At 39.4% G+C, this 20,858-nt stretch overlaps 1 pseudogene; it reads right to left on the reverse strand.

Annotated features, from left to right (window-relative positions):
- Positions 1-17,439: 17,439 nt before the first annotated feature.
- LOC114631305 lies at positions 17,440-18,030 on the reverse strand (annotated as a pseudogene).
- Between the last annotated feature and the right edge of the window lie 2,828 nt (positions 18,031-20,858).

A 20,858-nucleotide genomic window follows, 5' to 3' on the forward strand; every position in this document is an offset into this window, starting at 1 on the left:
GTTCTGGGTTAAAGACTTTAACTTTTGCTCTTCTTCCCCAGATGTATGCCAAAGTGTGAATTCTGTCTGCCTGTTTCCCTGTTCCTAAACTCTTTTTATAGAAAGTTGAATAATGTCTTCCCCAAATTATGCATTCTAGTCCCCAGAATTTGTCATGCTGTGTGGAACTTTTAAAAAATGATCAAACTCCAATAAAAACAAAAAACAAAAAAAGGGACAACATAGGAAATGTAAATAAAACATCCAATAAAAAAAACAAACAAAAAAAAAACAAAAAAAATGACCAAGGATTTTGAGATAAGGATATTGTGGATCAGGCTCAGCATAACTGCAAAATGTAAGTAGAAGATTCAGAATTTTAGAGAGATGTGAGTCTGACATGGAAGTTGGAGAAAAGGGAAAATACTGTTTCGTTGGCCTGGAAAATAGAGCAAGCCACCATAAACAAGGAATAGAAACAAGCTTTAGAAGATGGTAAGTCCAAAGAAACAGCTTCTCCTTCAAGCCTCTGAAAAGGAAACCTTGCTAACATTTTAAAACTAGGAAAATAGAGTTTTATATTTCTGACACCAAAATTACAAGAGTCATACACTGAAATTTTTACTCAGTAAGTTTCTGGTAATGTGCAATACCAAATTAATACATATTTAATACTGAAAAGTGAACTGCTGCTGTATGCAACAAGTACGTAAAATGTTTAGATGGCTTTGTTGTTTTGTTTTACTATTTTAAATGAATTAATTGTATTTTACATTCAGCACAAGGTCCACAGGAATGTTTCATCATGCTAAAATTTTATCAAATGGAATAAACCTCATATTTTATTAGCTTTTCTTCTCTCATACAGTACATTCCAACTGCAGTTTCCCTTCCCTCTAGTCTTCCCATCCCACCCACTTTCTCTCTCCCCCAAATCCTCTCCTCCTCCATTTCCCTTCAGAAAAGAGCAGGCCTCCCAGGGATATCAACTGAACATGGCATAACAAGCTACAATAAGACTAGGCACAAACCCTCATCAAGGTTGGATGAAGCAACTCAATAGGAGGAAAGTGGTCCTAAGAGCATGCAAAAGAATCAGAGACGCCCCCATCCTGTCCCACTGTTAAAGTCCCACAAGAACACCAAGCTACACAACCATTACATATATGCAGAGGACCTAGCACAGACCCATACGGACTCTGTGATTGCTGCTTTAGTCTCTGTGAGCACTGCTTAGTTGACTCTGTGGGTCGTGTTCTCCTGGTGTCCTCAGCCCCCTCTAGCTCCTACAATCCTCCTCCTCTTCTTTGGTGTTCCCCGAGCCTCATCTACAGTTTGGCTGTGAGTTTCTGCATCTGTTCCCATCACTTGCTGGATGAATCTTCTTTGATGATGATTATGCTATAAACCTTGTATTTTTTAAAACATTAGCTTTTGATGAAACACTGAGGTAGTTAAAAAAAAATATTCCTCAAAAGTGTGATTGGAAAGTTTGTCGTGTAGCATCCTCAGGCATGGTTTTATTTAAATTATTTTATTACGTTTTCCTCCTTTTCCTAATGAAGAACTTTAAGAGATTTGATAAAGGGTAAGAATTAAGCCTTTTGGATAATGCTCCAGAATGACTTAATCAGGGTTTATGTTACTGTACAGTGAGTCAGAGTATCTTAACAATAAAGCTCACAACTTTTATAGTTGCTGCATTGTTCCCACATTTGTGTAATTAGTGCTACTCCACTGGTGTGTCTTCATAGAGACTATCAACATTATCATAGTAGTTTCCTGTCTCCTATGAGAAGCACTACCAGGATTCCCCATGCTATCCTCCATCCCAAGATGCCTGTTTTGTCTATGAGTACCTGTTGGGTCTGTAGTGTACTGATGATATTATTCTTAATCACACTGCCTTGGACTTAAAGGAATGATATCCTAGCAATGGCCAATCAGGATCCCCTTTGCTCTTATAATTCTGTGTGGATTTGAGTAAAGTCTAAGTACTTTGAGGAAAACTGTGAAAATAAAACACCATGTGACCTTCCATGTTTAAAGAAGTGTCATGAAAAATAAATAACCACCATACTGTTCCTTTCTATGAACTTGAAAATAATCCCCCAGGTTTCCTGCCTAGATGGACAGACAAGAGAGTGTTTTCTGGTGAGTAGAAATATAGATGTTTACTATTCTTGTGGCATTCTTGGAATGCTATTGATTCTTCCAAGTAAAGTGGCTTTTTAATTGGACAACTCATTAAGAATGGAAGAACACTGAGAAACCTGCTAGAAAAGGGCTAGAATAACCTTAGCTGGGTTGTTTGTAGAAATACAAATGCTGAAGACCAGCAGTGGGGGCTTAGAATTAAGTGTGGATCACAAAAATAAAGAATTTACATCACTATTTTTATTTCTTTTGAAACTGGGTCTATGTAGCTAGGGCTGGACTTGACTGTTCAATGTACCTCTGTTGGTTACTATTGTCAACTGGACAGAGTCTATAATCACTTAGGAGATGGATGTCATGGAGAATTATTTTGATTGAATTAATTGAGGTGAGAAGATGTTCATGCTGTGGGTGGTGCCATTCCTTGATTGGGCTCCTGGACTGAAGAAGTGGAGAAAGGGAGTTGAACAGTAGGATGCATTGGTCCTTTTCTCTGTCTGATTCCTGACTATGGATGCGATATGACTCAATGCTTCAGTTTCTGCCACATTGACTTCCGTGGCATGATGGGCTGTACCCTTGAACTGTGATCTAGAATAAATCCTTTGTCAAGTTGTCTTTGTAGAGGTATTTTATCACAGGAAGATGAAAATAAACTAATGCAGAAGTTGGTAATGAGAGGTGGAGCTTTTGCTATATGGTCCATAAGCATTTGAAACTAGCTTTAGGAAGGATATGGGAGACTATAGAACTTTGGGATAGAAAAGCTCTTGAATTGCAGAAGCACAACTCAATGAGCAATTCTGGTAGAATATTGAAAGATGGTGATGCTTGAAGAAACACTGACAGTAGAGGCCAGGCTCATGGGGTTTTAGAGGTTGTCCTAGTAACTTAACACATCCTAGAGTCATCTGAGAAGGTGATCTCAGTTAAGGGATACTCCAGATTGGCCTGTGGGAATGTCTGTGATGTTGTCTTGATTGAGAATTTATGTAGGGGGCCCCAGCCTACTATGGGTATCATCATTCCTTGGACAGATGATCCTGCGCTGTACAAGCATAAGCCAGTAAGCAATCCAGAAAACACCATTTCCCTGTGTTTTGTTTCAAGTACATGTTTGAGTTCCGACCCTGACTTCCCTCAGTGATGGACTGTGACCTGGATGTGTAAGCCAAATGAGTCATTTCCTGCCCTATGCTGCTTTTGGTCTGTGTTTTATCACAGCAACAGAAAGAAAACTAGGACAGACAAAGAAAACGGTTCTTATGGGGGGGGGGAAATAGGCTAGGGGCCATCCTTGTGGTATTCTGACCATTAACACGGCCTCTTTCTACCCAAGTCCTTAGAATCTGAGTGAAGTTGAATTCAAAGATAATGAACTAATTTACCCCATAGAGGAAATTTCAAGACAATAGAGCGTTCAAGTTGGTGCTGAGAAAGCAGCTGCAATTGTCAAAGACATCAATAGCCTAAAGGTATACCTCCTGTGTTGCACTGGGACAGAGGAAAGGAGACCTGGTGACAAAATGACTCACCAGAGGCTCCAAAGGAGTAGAAGAAGAACCAATACTTCTCAAATTGTTCCATTAAAAGAAAGCAAAAAATATTACCAAACCCTTTTTATAAAGCCAGTATTATATTGATGTCAAAACTAAACAATGATAAGATAAAAATAGAAAATTACAGACTAAGTTACCTGAATAACATAGATGAAAACAATTCTTAACAACATGCTTGTAAACCAAATCCAAGAACACATCAAAAGGATCATTCATTATGATTAATTTAGTATTATTTCACACGTGTAGGGATGGTTCAACATATGGACATCAAAAATGTCACATCATGTAAATGAATTCAGGGATAAAAATCATAAGACCATTTGTGTAGACAGAAAAGGATTTAGACAAAATAAAATATTCCTTCATGATAAAATTACTGAAGAAAATGGGAATGGAAAGAATATATCTCAACATAACAACATAACAGACAAAGTGGGACAAACTTACAGACATTGTATAAAACATTTCTACAAAAACCAGGAACAAAAAGAGTGTCCACATTCCTCATTTTCGTGCAGTACAGGAAGTCTTAGCAGAAACAATCCTAAGAAAAACTAATAATAATGAGAATACAAATAAGAAAGGGAAGTCAAAGTATCACTATTTGAAAATAATATGATTCTATACATAAGAGATCCCAAAGTCTTCACTAGAAAATGTTTAGAGCTAATAACCCCTGTCAGCAATTAGCAGGATACAGAATTAGACAAAACTCACTAGCTCACCTCTATACCGGTAACAAGCAGGATGAGGAAGAAAGCAGGGGGAAGCTACTCTCATAAACATCAAACAAAATTACTTAAGAATAAATCTAATCGAGGAAGTGAGAGAGCTCTACAGTGAAAACTTTAAAATACTCAAGAGAAGAGAGGCTCTTTCATGCTCATATATCAGAAGCATCAATAATGCAGAAATAGATGCCTTATCAAAAGTAATCTCAGATTCAATAAATCCCCAACTAATTCTAAACCCATTCATCATAGAAATATAAAAGGGCTGTGAGCCTAGCCTTTAACAGCTGAGCCATCTGGAACTGGGGGTAGCCACTGGTGGATCCCAGACGCCAGGGAAAAGAGAGGCTCCCAGGACCCAACGGGGATGACTTTAGCCAAAATGAGCAGCAAAGGGGAGACAGAACCTGTAGAGACCAGCTCCAGTAGATAGGCACAGCCCCCAGTTGAGGGATGGGGCCACCCACCCATCTCAAAATTGTTAACCCAGAAATGTTCCTGTCTAAAGGAAGAACAGGAACAAAAAAGACTGAAGGAAGGGCCATCTGGGAACTGTCCCTACCTGGGATCCATCATGTCTGCAAATACCAAACCCTGACACTGTTGCCATTGCCATAGGTACTTGCTGACAGAAAGCTGGTGTGGCAGTTCCTTGGGAGGTTCAGCCAGCAACTGACCAATGCAGATATGGATTCTTGGAGCCAATCATCAGACTGAGCTCAGGGACTCCTGTGGGGGAGCTTGCAGAAGGACTGGAGGAGCAGAGGAGTATTGCAACCCCATTGGAAGAACAACATCAGCTGACCGGACCACTCAGTGCTCCCGGGGACTAGACCACCCACCAAGGAGTGTACAGGAAGGGATCCATAGCTCCAGATACATATGTAGAGCGGATAGCCTTGCCTGACATCAATGGGAAGGGAGGCCCTTGGTCCTGTGGAGGTTTGATGCCTGAGCGTATGGTGATGCTGGAGCGGTAGGGCAGGAGAGGGTGTGTGAGTGGAAGAGTACCCTCATAGAGGCAAAGGGGAGGGGGAGAGGGCAGATGTGGGATGGGGGGGTTGTGGAGGAGTAACTGGGACGTGGAATATCATTTGAGATGTAAATGAATGGAATGATTAATAAAAAATAAAAGTAGGAAAGATAAATATTAAAAAAGAAATATAAAAAAGAAATCTTAAAATTTGTTTGGAAGCATAAAAGATCTCAGGTAGTCAGTGCAATACTAAGCAAAATTCAATGAATAAAGTAAAATGTCGTTCTTGATTTCAAATATACTTTAGAGCCATAGTAACAAAAAAGGATAATATTGGGAAAGGAAAAAATTGATATGTATATCAATTGGATACACACACAAAAAGGACTGAGTAGAAAGCCATGAATCTTCAGCTACTTCATTTTCCACACAAATGCCAGAAACAGCCACTGGAGAAAAAACAGTGTATTTGAAAGTGGTTCTTTCTGAAGGTTTGGTAAAATTTACAGTAAATCATCTTGGACCTGGATTAATCATTTTGATTAATGATTTGATCTCACTGTTACAGATCTGCTTTAATTGTTTCATCTTACTTTAATTTTGATAGGTCATACGAGTCTAGAAGTTTATATGTTCCTTTTAGATTTTCCTGTTTAGGAGAGTATTATGTCTTTAATGATTTTCAGGATTTCAGCAATATTTGGATTGAGAATTTGGTCTGGGTTAGGCTTGCATGGGTAAATATATGCTGTCACAAATACTGTCAGTTCACATGCAAAACTGCACTGCTGTATCCAGAAGCCACTGTCTCCTTGCAGTCATCCGATGCCTCTGGCCTTTATACTCTTTCCGCTTCCTTTTCAACAATGATCTCTGAGCCTTTGGGGGAAAAGGTGTAGTACACATGTTCCATCTATGGCTAAAAATTCTACCTCTTATCCTGTACACATTGGCCAGTTGTGGGTTTCTGTGTTGATCACCATCTCCTGTAACATGGAGTTTCTCTGATCAAGGTTATAAGATGCCTTAATCTGGGGATTAATCAGATAATTCCTGATACTGATAGGAGTTAATTTTATATTATATGTATTTAATAGAGTAATAGTAGTATGCTCTCTTCTAGGGTCTGTGTTATATTTAGTCATACATTCTTAGCCCAGTAATTATGCCAGGTAGGGGTTCCATCCTGTGTAGTGGGACCTACACCAAATCAAAGAGTGGTTGATTACTCTTAAGACTTTTGTACTATGATTGTACCAGTGGGCACATCTTGCCCAGCCAGTCATTACTGTAGCTCACAGGACTCTCACATCTAGGTAAAACTGATGACTACTTTTCTCCTCCAACACAACGTATAGCAACTTCTTGCACTACGCAAGCTAGCCAGGAGGGATGAAGAGTCCAGTTTTATATCAGTTTGATTTCTCCATGTCCTATGACTCGGATGTGTAATATCTGTAACAGTAGAATCCTAATATCAAGTGTTGGAGGGTAACCAAGAGCATTGAAAATAGTCTTTAGTGTCTGGGGATCTTTGGAACTGTAGAGGCCAACAACTCCAAAAAGAAGTAGCACACTCCTGGGAAATGGGCTTTTTATTTGCTAGTCCTTGTCAATCTGTTATAGAATAACTCTATTTTAACTCTTTTCATGGATTCTGCAAATATAGTTTAGAAAGCTTCTACGGTAGTATCTTTACATATGGCTTTTTAGAAAAGTCTTTAGTATTATTTATCCCTCACAATTTCCCTCTTCTACTCTGTATTGCCCTCCTCCGTTCCAATTTATCTCTTCCTGTTCCATAATTTACTTTTAAGCCTTTAAACCAATGCATTCTAGCTCTCCACCCTGGAAAGCCCCTCTTCACGGCTCTTGTAGTTTCCTGACCTCTAAGTGAATTCCAAATAAAGCATACAGGAAAGATTCAAAGCTAACATATACAACTGAAAGAAGAGATGTGATGTACTGTCTTCCCAGGCCTGTGTTACTCAGAACGACTCTTTCCGGCTCCATCTATTTCCCTGCCAATTTCTTTTTTTTTTCTTTTTTGTTCTTTTGTTTTATTTTGAGACATGTTTTCACTGTTCTGCCTGGTCTGGAACTCACTACATAGACAAGACTGTCCTCAAACTCACAGAGATCTACTTGCCTCTGCTTCCTGAGTGCTGGGGTTATAGGTGTGCACGGCCATTCCCAGCAATTTCATTTTTCATAATAGCGGAATAATATCCACTCTGTAAATATATCATACTTTCATTATCCATGTCTCATTGAATCAAGCAGAAGTGAAGATGAACAAGCAGCAAGTATCTCTGTAGTAGGATCTAGAGTCCTTTGGGTATGAGCCCAAAAGTGATATAGCTGGATCATGTAGATCTATTCCTGCCTTTTGGAGAACTGCCACACTGATTTCCATCATGCCTGCACCAGTTTTCACCCCTACCAGCAGAGAATAAATGCTCTTCTTCCTCTGCATCCATGCCAGCCTTTAAAATAATTTGTTTCCAGATCTTAGTCATTCTGACTAAGGTAAGATGAAATCCCAAACTAATTTTAATTTGCATTTCCCTGATGATGGTGAATGTTCTGTTAAAGCAATGGGTCTCAACCTTCGAATTGAGACTTGGGGGGTTGAATGACCTTTTCACAGGGGTCACCTAAGATCATCAGAAAACACAGGCATTTACATTATGAATCATAACAGTAGCAAAATTACAGTTATAAAGTTACAACAATAATTTTCTGGTCACCATAACATGAGGAATTGGAAGGTTGAGAACCCCTGTGTTAAAGTCTCTCGGCCATTTGTATTTCATCTTTTGAAAACTCTCTAAATAGTTCTAAGCTCTATTTTTTAATTGGGTTGCTTTATTTATACATGTATACATTTTTAGTTCCTTATATGTTGTAGATGCTAACCTTTTGTTGAATGTATAGCTGCTATGGATTTTTCCTATTCTGTGTACTTCCTCTTCAACTTGAGTGATGGTGTCTTTTGCTGTCCAGAAACATTAAGTTTCATGAGGTTCCATGTAACGGCCTGTTCCTTTGTAACGGCCCATTCTGCTACTTTGTAATGGCCTGTTCTGCTGCTCTGGTCTGCAGGTCAGGGTCTAGCAAGAGAGAGAGTGGGGACAGAGGGGCGAGAGACGCAAAAGATGGATACAAGACAGAATCTGATCAAATTTCATCAAGTCCCCTCTATAGAAAGGAAATCCTGGGTATTTATACCCTTTACCACGTGACTTGCCCTCGTGGACAAGCTCAACTGAAGGCACTACGTCACATGTCTTGTAGTCATGGATACCATGTGCACCTTGCAGCTGGGGGCACTAAATAGTGTAACAAGATGTTTATCAGAGTGTGCTCAGCTGTTTCGGGCCGTTGAAAACAAGTCTCTTGTCAGGGTATATGGCTTGAGATGGCTGTAAAGATGATAGCTGCTTTCGGCTAAGAGTCGGCTCCCAGCAGTTCCATTTATTCAATGTTGGCCTTAATGGCTGCATGATCAGGATCCTGTTCAGAAAGTCCTTTCCTGTACCAATGAGAAAATAGATGTATAGGTGATATGTGATTAAGGCAACTACAACAATCCCACCGTCAACATCCTTCTAAAAGGAGAGAAACTCAGCATTTCTACTAGAATCAGGCACGATAGAAGGATGTCAACTGTGTTTGTTCCTGTTCAACATAGTACTTGAAGTCTTCCTAAAGCAATGAAACAAGTGAAGGAGATAAAGAAGAAAAAGAAGAATTAAAGGTATATTTATTTGCAGAACATAAAATTCTATACATAAAAGACACAGATGAATCTACTAGACATCATCTGGCGAGTGATTAACATCCCCGGATTATTAGCTTTCCTGTACACAAATGACAAACATACTGAGAGTGCATCAAGGTAACAATGCCATTCACAATAGCCTCAATTATTTCCTAGGAATAAATCTAAACAAGGAAGTGAGAGACTTATACAATGAAAGCTTTATATTGACACAAATACCAGAAGATGGAACAAAACTCTCATGCTCATGAGTTGGTAAGATGAATATTGTGACGATGTTCATCCTACCAAAAGCAATCTACATATTCAATGAAACATATATAATCCCTAGTATGAAAGTGAACTGATTTGGTATGTAACAAGTACTTAAAATGTTCAGACTGCTTTGTTGTTTCTCCAGACAACCATCTCAGGAATCTGTTATTCCCTGAAATCTTTTCAAGTCCAGGGAGCAAACTCAGGTTGTCAAGTGTCTCTTAGATATCTTTCCAACACTTGAAAATACTTTAATTTTATTTAATTTTTTTTTACACTCTAAATTTTGTCCCCCTCCTGGTCCACCCTCTGACTGTTCCACATCCCACATTTCTTTCCCCCCTGTCTCCATGAGGATGTCCCCTCCCTCCCATTCCACCCTCCTACTCCCAACCCAACAGACCTCCCCACTCCCTGGGGCCTCGAGTCTCTTGAGTGTTAGGTGCATCTGACTAAACCCAGACCCGGCAGTCCTCTGCTGTATATGTGTTGGGGCCTCATATCAGCTGCTGCCAGGTTGTTGGTCCAGTGTCTGAGAGATCTTGGGGATCCAGGTGAGTTGAAACTGCTGGTCTCCCTACAGGATCGCCCCTCCTCCTCAGCTTCTTCCAGTTTTTCTCTAATTCAACCACAGGAGTCAGCAGCTTCTCGCCATTGGTTGGGTACAAATATCTGCATCTGACTCTTTCAGATGCTTGTTGGGTCTTCTGGAGGGCAGTCATGATAGGTCCTTTTTTGTGAGTGCTCCATAGCCTCAGTAATAGTGTCAGGCCTTGGGGCCTCTCCTTGAGCTGGATCCCACTTTGGGCCTGTCACTGGACCTTCTTTTTCTGAGGCTCCTCTCCATTTCCATCCCTGCAGTTCTTTCAGGCAGGAACAATTATGGGTCAGAGTTTTTGACTGTGGGATGGCAACCCCATCCCTCACTTGATGCCCTGTCTTTCTACTGGAGGTAGACTCTACAAGTTCCCTCTCCCTACTGTAGGGCATTTCATCTAAGGTCCCTCCCTTTAAGTCCTGAGAGTCTCTCACCTCCCAGGTCTCTGGTAATTCTAAAGGGTCCCCTACCTCCTACCTCCCAAAGTTGCCTGTTTCCATTCTTTCAACTGGCCCTCAGGGTTTCAGTCCTGCTTCCCCACCCAATACCAGATCATGTTCCTGTCTTCCCTATCATCTCTATGCTAGAAACGTTATTTAGGTTGAAACTTTTAATTATTTTTAAATCTGATGAGAAGTTTTAACCAGATTCCTAAGTCCCCTTCGCCTTCACATGTCCCCATAATTTTCTATCCTGCCTCAAATGCTATATTCTAAGGCCACTAGTGGGTGCTCAAACTGTGAATAACACTGAGCCCTTCACATGAACACTGCCACACAGTGAACTGATAACTGAGACACTAAGTAATTAAGGAGTGGATAGCATTTAGAACATGAGTATGCTAGATAAAGTGGTGCCCATGTCCCACCAACAATAGAGGAGAGACAGCATGAGCTTTCATCAAATTACTCAGAATGAGACAAAATTTATTTCTAAAACTTCCATGTAGTAGTTTGAAACTACAATTGCATTCCTATGACCAAAACTGGCAATTGCATGCTGTTGCCCACAGCAGCCTGGGTGGGTCCCCTAATCATTTAGACACCTCCACTCAGCCCAATATTGAATTCATGACTAGTGTAATGAAACAGAGTTGGGGTTTTATTAAAGGCATTTAATATAGATTTTTAGCTTGAGGGTTAAGAGAGAAAGAGAAGCACTCAGAAAGTAAAACACACACAAAAGTGTGAGTATGAGATTTTTCTAAAGACAGTCTCAGAAAGTAATGTATATTCAAGCGCAGGTATGGGTTTCTCAAGAGAAAGTTGGACTTCATTGTCTTTACAATAACTCTCTATATAGGATTTAGGTGAATTTTAAGGTTATTATTTTTTTGACAATTACTAAGGAAGATAAATGGAATCACAAAGTGGTTTATGATTGATAAGATCACAGGGATGTAGGGAAGGAATAGTCCTCTTTTAAATTCCCAGAAAATTTTCAGAGAAAGGAGTGAGACCCTACTCAAGATCATAGACATTCGTGCCTTAAATATAGATCACTGCAATTTTAACAAAAATATGCATAATTGAAATGAATATATATTCTTTCCTATAGTTTAACCACCATTTTTCCAATATATATTCACAGATATGAATATATACATATATTTATATATACAAACAAATATACATAAACACACATATATATGCATACACACACACATATATATACGTACATATATATATACATATATATACATATACATGTATATATATGTGCATATATATGAAGTTAAGCCACTTGGGATGACAATCACCCCCAGAGGACCATAGACCAACAAAACCCCTAGTATTATGCACAAGAAAGCTCCTTTTGAATGGTTAGTCAGGATAGTCCAAACAACTCCCCAAACAATAATGATTTATGTGATTTTTGCTTGCTTTTGATGGTTTAAGGGTGGACTCCTATTGCTGAAGACACCATATACACAGGACACATGACTCAGATGATTTGACATGTATCTCACCTTGAAAGCCCTTTTTCTGTAGTTTAACTTCCGTTGTTCCAGAAAATACTGTGAAGAAATACTTTAAGGGAGGGAAGCAACTAAACAGACCTATCTAGTTGTAACACCAGCATTGTGAGGCATGCATAAAGGAGCAATAAGTGTTACTCACATGTCAGTAGCAACCAGCAACTGTTTAGCTAGATCTAAGGCCTATTCAGCAGGAGAGAAATACACCTACTACTGGAAACCTAGGCAGCTTCCTAGGGCTACTGAGGTCAGGGACATTAGAAAAGGATCTACAACTCCACTTTGCTAGACTAGCACTGTTCCATACTGCGTTCTCAATCTTAACCTTAAACCTATAGATCTGCATCAATGAAGCCTCTGATTTCAACAAATGGAGACCAACACAGAGAAAACTACAACTGCCCACATTGCAGAAATCAGCATCATGGGGAGCCGATCCCCAGTGAATACATCTACATCACGTCTACGGCTGAGGGAACATAGCAGAAGAGGGGACAGAAAGATTGCAAGAGCCAGAATACCAAGAAGATTGCTGTGAAACAGTCTCTCATAGAAATGGCTGCATAAACAAGACAGAAATCATGGCAATATCAATGGGCATGTTAATTTGGAAAGGGGATACATTTTTATGTAGTCTCACCCTAAACAAAGAACTACAGGCAACTAAAGACTGCTAGGAGAAGGAAAATTAGCTTCTCCCAGGGCTAAATAAGCCTCCTTATTGGTTATCTAGTACAGAGTGGTCAGCCTTGAAAGCATATGCACAGTGCCAACAAAAATGGATTCAGGAAGCTGTATGTGGATGTGCGTGCATGTGTCCATACATGTATTTATGTATGTAACAATGGTACTCAAAGCGAATAGACTTAATTTGAGAGTGGAGATGGGGCATAGGAGCAGTTTTTACGTAATTCTATTTTAATTAAAACATGTTTTTAAGAGGATAAGGAAATGTAATGAATGCCTCTCTTAGAACTTAGGAAACCATGTGGAAAAGATAGGTTGTTACAGGTTAACAAAAAGGAGAGAAGGGGCAGTCAGCAGGGTTTTGCTTATGTTTCATATCAAGGCACATCAAAGGGAAGGTTATTTCCTCCTAGGAACATTTTTCTTTCTCACGGAAGTTTCTTATCTTTCGTTTTTAGTATGTTCTAGTTCAGACGGCCCACAGGAGCAGCCTCAAGCTTGATGATTTACTATAAGGACTCAGAAACATTTTATACTTATGGGTGCTGTTTATTAAGCTATCAAATATTTTGTTTGTATTAAGTTTTGTGAAGCAGGGAGTCACTCCTGAACCTTGCTGTCCAGGGTTTTATATTGTAGCCAGCCATGGCTTAGATTGGGGCCCTGTCACTTTAAGACCAGATCCACAGCTTAGGAAAGTCATGCCACACTTGCCCCTCTGGTCTGGCCCTTGAGAGAAATAATTGACAAGCCCACTGTTCTGACAAGAAGGTAATCCCAGACACTATTCCCCAGGAATTTGTAAGCAAATGGTTTTCCTTATCTTTGTCCCTTCGTATCTTGTGGATGTGGCAGAAAGCTTGTAAACATGTGCTCTCTGCATCTGTTTCCATCAGCTGCTGGGTGAAGTCACTCAGATGACTGTCATGCTAGCCTCCTGTCTGCAAGGACAGCAGAATATTATTAATAGTGTCAAGGGTGGGCTCAGTCTTGTGACATGAAAGGGAGAGGTACATAGCGGAAGGGGAGGGGAGAGAGAGAGAGACTGGGAGGACAGGAGGGAGGGGAAGCTCTGATAAGGATGTAAAGTAAATTAATTAATTAATCAATTAACACAGAAAAAAGTGATCTCCCTGATCTCTGCCTGCTCAGCAGCATGAGCTGTGGCTCCCCATCTTTTGGAGAAAAGTTAGAAAAGGAATTTCTTTTTCTCCGTCACATGTTCTTGTGTGTTAACTCTTCCTTCCTTTCTTTCTTTCTTTCTTTCTTTCTTTCTTTCTTTCTTTCTTTCTTCCTTCCTTTCTTTCTTTCTTTCTTTCTTTCTGCCTTTCTTTTAGTCTTTATTTCTTCTCTGCCATGCTTTCCATAATGCCCACTTCTCTGACTCATGTCAAGCTCTTTTTAAATGTTCTTATAATGTCTATAATGTTTTTCCACCTCAAGTCTGTCATTCTGCCTTCAGTATTATACACTGCCCTTCGTAATTCTCTCCCCCACATCCAGGCCACATAAAAACTTATTTACTATTGCACTCTGACTTTCTGCATCACTTCTCATGGTGACTTATGTCTAGGCTACCCTGAAGCCTTCAGGCCATGACTCAAATCCCTGCTAGGCCAGCCAAGGTGATAGATATGGCTGTCTCCCAGAACCGTTTTTCCCAATGACATTTTTTTCACCTCCTATAGAGAGAATATGTTGTATATTGTATGGATCCATCACTTGTCAATTTAAAAACCTATAGCCTATTAAAAATAATAGAATAGAAGGTGGGACACCCAAGAGGCAGAAAGAATTCTAGGATAGAGTGAGGCTCAGGAGATCCACCTAGGAAGATGTGAGGAGATGGACACATGGCACCTGAGCACAGGTAACTTGCCATGTGACAGAATGTAGGTTAAATTAGATGGGTTATTTTAGTTATGATCTAGTCAGAGATGAGCCTAGCTATCTGGCCAAGGTATTTGTGAATATATTTTGAGTCTGAGTCTTATTTCTGGGAACATGGGGTTGAGAAGAAGAACAGGACTTAACTTCTACATCTGCTCTTTCCCATTCTCTCTCCACATTGGGAGCTGCACACTCCAGGATCAATCAATTCAATCCAATCCAGTCAAGACCAAAAATGCTCAAATTTTCTTACCAAAAAAAAAATAGACTTTCACCTTATCCTTTGCCCTTCTCAATAGCTAAATGCAGTCATGTTACATGTGTTTTTAGAGTGTTGTCATGTGCTGCCCAACTTGTAATGTTGAAGGAGTGGAAGTGAGACATATCTCTGATAAGCAGACAGAGAAGGGCCATATCTAGGTAATGAAGATGATGAACTTCCAAGATGGTAGCTTCTTACTCACCGTCCTGACACACAGACAAGCAGAAAGACCTGACTTGAAATCAACAAACAAAATGTTACTTACCTACTTCACTCTCATAAGTTGGTTTAGAAAACAGGATCTATCTTTTTGTTGGCTCCAAGAAACACATCTTATTATTGATAAACATGACCTAAAACTAAAATGATGGGAAAAGATGTTCAAGGAGAGGCAACTAAGAAACAAGAAGTACTAACTATTTCAATATTTGAAAGAATGGAGATCAGATGAAAACTAGTTAGAGGAAATAAAGAAGGGATTTATATTCATCAAAGAAAAGAATCCACCCACAGGATATTATAATCCTAAACTTGCATGCACCAAACACAGAGGTACCTGTTTCATAAATGAAACATTATTCAATCTAAAACCACAGACTGGCCAGAACACCACGCTCGTGGGTGATTTTAATACCATACTCTCACCAATAGACAGGGCATCTGGAAAAAACTAAACACAGTTCTTGAGTTAAATGACATCGTAAATCAAAGAGATTTAATGTAGGTTGATAGAACATTTGGTTCCAAATATAAAGAATATAACTTTTTTCTCTGTAGCTGATGAAACTTTCTTCAAAATTGACCACATATTAGAACACAAAACAAGACTCAACAAATATAGGGAAATAATACCTGTTTCCTATCTGACCACAAAGGAATAAAGCTATATATCAACAACAGTTGGCAAAAAGTACACAAATCTATGAAAACTTAACAACACACTACCAAAGTAAAATTGAGATAAAAAGAAATCAAGAAGGATTTTGTTTTATTTCCTAGACTTAAATAAAAATATAAATAGAACATATCAAAAAAATATCTGGGACACATATAAGCAGTCCTAAGAGGAAAGTTTATAGCACTAAGTGCCCACATTAAAAAACTGAAGGAATTTTGTATTAATAATTTAATGATGCACTTGAAAGTTTTAGAAGAACAGGAACATACAACATCCAAAAAGAGGAAATAGGAAGAAACAAATTCAAGGAAATTAGTGAAATAGAAACAAACAAACACAGTATAAAAATTTAGTGAAGAAAGATGGTTCTTTGATAAAATGTTAGACTGACAAAACTTTAGACAAATTAAGCATAACAAAGAGAGAGGGGATACAAACTGGTGAAATAGTCTTATGAAATAACAAGTACAAGAAAGTACCAGACATAACTCCAATGAGTGCAAAACTGGGGTATCAGATCTACAGTGCCAGATTGAGGATGCTGAGGCATCCAGTCTTGTAGACTGAGCATCTACTGGTCCATAGCCTCTCAAATGTGACTATAGCTATTGTTGGGCAATCCAGACCATATCATATAAGCCAATCCAACAAATCCTCCAGTAATACATATTTATTCTGTTCACTTCTGATCCCCTAGAGAGCCCTAATACAGCTCTTTTATCATGTGTCACCTACCTGGTAACAAAAGCAATCCCTGTCTGTATGTGCTCTTGTACTATTATGTAAACTCTTATAGACTGAAAATATTCTGTCTAAACTAATCGTAATCTCTAAGACTAAAACATACAAAAATAAGATTTGGGGGTTTTTGGTCAGTCTCACAAGCACAGATTATTACATAAATTTGTTTATAAAAAGGTCCTGGCTATCAACTAATACAGAGAACTTAGCTCCCATATTGAAATTTGACATTTTTATAAGCCACACTCAGGAACTAGGAGACACATGATGACTATAATTTACCAGGTTCCAAGTGTATTTGTTTCCAATAGCCTGTGGCAAACATTGCCCCTTTAAGAATCTCTTTAGCCTGTGTTTTTTCTAGGGTGCAAGGTCATTCTGCCTGAGGAAAAACAAAAACATTCCCAAGGACTAAACCTGTTATATCAATCGGGCTTATTCTCTTGCCTACAATCTTTTCCCTGGGTCTTAGGATTGTTTCCATTTTGTCCTTGTTATTTCAAAATTCCAAAGTCAAAAGTTAACTTACAGTGTTTCTGTGATTTTGTCCTTCTCTCCTAATATCTGACCTTAGATTTTTTTTAAAGTTTACCATTTTTTAAAGTCTTCTCCTCACCCCCACCCCCACCAGCCCTTTATTGGACTCTAAAGAAGTCTGGCTCTGGGCCCAGACATCTCCCATAAGGGTTTAGGAAGGTGCCATCAGTCTGTAAAGGCTCAGATCCTACCAGACTTCGAACCCCCAAGTGAACTCACCAAGAGCCTTGAGGGAGCTAAAGAAAACAGGCAGGGAGAGAAAGCAAGGTGTTCAATGAAGGAAGTGATATTAAGGGAACTATTTAGTCCCCCAATGTCTCCTTAGGATATAATACGGAATCCCAAAAAAAGACTACCTTGGGAGTAGAAACACTGAGAAATCCCTAGCCCCAGCAGTCCACATTTTAGAAGGCAGCTTTGAGACATTTGATGTCAGGGTTAATGTTGATGGTTTGGAAGGTGTAGCTGTAACGATGGAAGGCCTCCCCTTCTGGTCCGATGAGAAACTTCAAAGTTCCAGGCTACATCTGAGTGACACCACATGATGAGCTTGGGACCAGTCGTGAGAGAGAATGGGTCATCATAAGGGTAGAGCAGCTTGTCTTCCAGATAGGCAAAGACAGAATGCTCATTCTGTGCAGTGACATCACACTTTAAGCTTGTGATTGAAGATTGTGTGTAAGGTAAGATTGAAGGTGGGCTAATATACAACCCCAGGGCAGACATACATAAGGCTGTTCAGGATCTCCTCATTCTGACAGTTCTGATGTCCAAACCAGGTGCTGGGAAGTTGAGATCCACCAGGCACCTGGGAAAGCTACATTACAACTCATTGAGCTGGTGAAATCCCAAGTAGTTGTTTCTCAGAGTGACACCACACCCTCAATCAGCACTGCACTGTCTCGAAATGTGTAAAAATCTATCTTCACCCCATTCACCCTGATGGCACGGAGATCGTAGAAAGATGTGCGATTTAAGCCTTGGTGAAGTGCCATCAAGACTTACTTCTTATTTCAGACCCTGTGAAACATGCTTAATTATTTTGATTTTGTAGTATACCTCTTTGAAAATAATCTTTTATTTTAGGACAAAAGTACCACCTAAATATCCCTTTTTAATCTAAAAGCATATTCTTTTTTATCTTTTTGTTACAGAAAACGTGTTCTTACATCCTTCTAAACATTATTAGCTCTTTTTTATTTGATTTCCTCTCTTAATATTAGGAGACACAGCATATACAATTTTTAAATTTATTTATTTACATCAAATGCTGCCCCCTCCCAGTCACCTCTCACAGAGACCAGCAATCCCCCCACCCCTTCTACTCTGAGAGGGTGGACCCCCTGGCTATCTCCCAATCCTGGCACATCCAGTCTTTGCCATGGTAGGCCCTTCCTCTCTCACTGACGCTAGAACAGATACCACAGTCAGGCTACAGTTTTAGGGGGAGCCTCTGCTCCAGTCAACATAAACAATTTTACCTACTTACTGAAAATGAATTTAATTCGAGTTACATTTGTGACATAGTACAACCTAAGGTTACTCGTCCATGCACTTATAAATTATCATGTTCTTGTTCTTGTCAGATTTAAGCAGATCCTATTTCCAGTTGGATTTCTAAATTTTATTTAGTTATTTGCTTTACATCCTGATCGAGGCTTCCCTCCTATCCTCCTAGCCCCTCCCTCACATCTCCCTTATCTCCATCCCCCTCTCTTTCTCCTCAAAGAAGGGAAGGCCTCCCATGGATATCAACCCACCTTGGCATATAAAGTTGCAGTAGGACTAGTTGCATCTTCTCCTATTAAGCCTAGACATAACAACCCAATTAAGACAAAGGAGTTCAAAGACAGACAACAGAGTCAGAGATAGCCACTGCTCCAGTTTGTTAGGGGTCCCACATGAAGACCAGGCTGTGTATCTGTTACATATGTATAAGGGGCCTAGGTCTGCTCCATGTGTGCTCTCTGGTTGGTGATTGAGTCTCTGTGAGCCCCTTTGGGCCCAGGGTTAGTTGATTATGTGGAGTTTCTTATAGTGTCCTTGACCCCTCTGGCTCCTTCAATCCTTCCTCCCCCTCTTCCACTAATGTTTGGCTGTGGGTCTCTGCATCTGTTTTCATCAGCTGCTGGATGAAGCCTCTCAAATGACAATTATGTTAGGCTCCTGTCTGCGAGTATAGGAGAATGTCATTAATAGTGTCAAGGGTGGACTCTCTCAAGTTGGGCCAGGCATTGGTTGGCCTTTCCCTCTATTTCTGCTCCATCTTTACCCCTGTACATCTTGTAGGCAGGACAAATTGTGGGCTGAAGGTTTTGTGACTGGGTTAGTGTCCCTGTCCCTCCATTGGAAGTCTTGCCTGGTAACAGGGGGTGGCTGTTTCAGGTTCCATATCTTTTATTGCTAGGAATCTTAGGTCATGGTTCCTTGGAGTTTCCCTTGTCCTAGATTTCTAGTTTGTTCCACAGATGCCCATTTGGATTTTTCAAAAGGCTCTTTCACATATTCTTCTTACAGCCTTACAAGTATCTGGGAGCTACTGAATGTTACATCTTAGCAAAAGCTGTCCAAGATAATGGCGCTTTCAATGACCTTGGAGAGTGAACTATCTCATAAGCAAGAAAAAACAGGACAGACAGTGCACAAACAACTACAAATCTTTATTTATTAACCCTATTATCGTGTTTGGGATACAAAAGGCATTTGTGTCACTGAAGAACTGAGCAAAATAGCAAATGGTTATGTTTTCTGGAGAACCAAGAAAAGAGAAAAGGAATCCAGTGTTGCATGCTGGCTAGGAGACTCAGTGTTGGGTCCAAGAATGGTATTAAGACTTTATTTTATTGGTTGTAATTTTTTACATATAATTTAAACTATGTGATGACATTGTTTATATAATGTCAAGTTAACTTTTTCCATAAATTTCAAATAATTTGTTAATAATGGTTACATCTTGGGGCCAGAGAGGAAGCTCCACAGTTAAGAGCACTTAAGGCTCTTCTAGAGTACCTGGGTTTAATTCTTAGACCCACATAGTGGCTTGAAACTGTCTAACTCCAGTTCCAGGGGTTTCAATACTCTTTTCTAGCTTCCACAGGCATTTCATGCACATAGTTCACATACATACATACATACATACATACATACATACATAGAAAACATTTATACACATAAAATAAATTTGTTTGCAAAATAAAATAGTTATAACTTTAAAAGGAATTGGAACTAATCATATGTATACTCTTTTCTACTTAATAGACCAATTTGGTTTAATCCCTTTTCAGGGATTTATAACGTAAACTTTTCACACAACATTTATTTAAAGGTAACAAATATGCTAAATCATAGACATGGACTAACAGCTGGCCAGCAGACAAAATGGCACATGAACAAATACATGAAAAGATTATATGAACACCTATAATACGATCAGAGCCTGTTTGCAACTTTATATTTCTAAGCTGTAATAAAGGCCTTGTAAAAGGAAAAGGATCACAAACCTTGACCTGAAAAGGCAATATCATACACAAAGTCTTGTGCTAGTATCTGGCTTCAATCCATGTGACTCCTCTTGTGAAAGTGGGCTGTGAAGTTTGATATGCAAGCTGTGTCAAAGGAGTCAGCCAGTTTGAGTTAGCAGGAAATGTTGTCAGGGAAGAGGCTAGCTTTTCATTGTGTTTTGAATGCTCAGTGCTCCAAAGCATGTATGGAAGAAAGAAAGCACGTGAATCTGATTCCTGAAATGAGTTACTGAATGATCAACAAAGGTTAGCACACCCTGTGTTTTTAACATACATTGCCACTATAAGCCAGAGCATTTAAA

The sequence above is a fragment of the Grammomys surdaster genome, unplaced genomic scaffold, assembly GCF_004785775.1.
Source record: "Grammomys surdaster isolate TR1022 unplaced genomic scaffold, NIH_TR_1.0 357, whole genome shotgun sequence".
NCBI lineage: Eukaryota > Metazoa > Chordata > Mammalia > Rodentia > Muridae > Grammomys > Grammomys surdaster.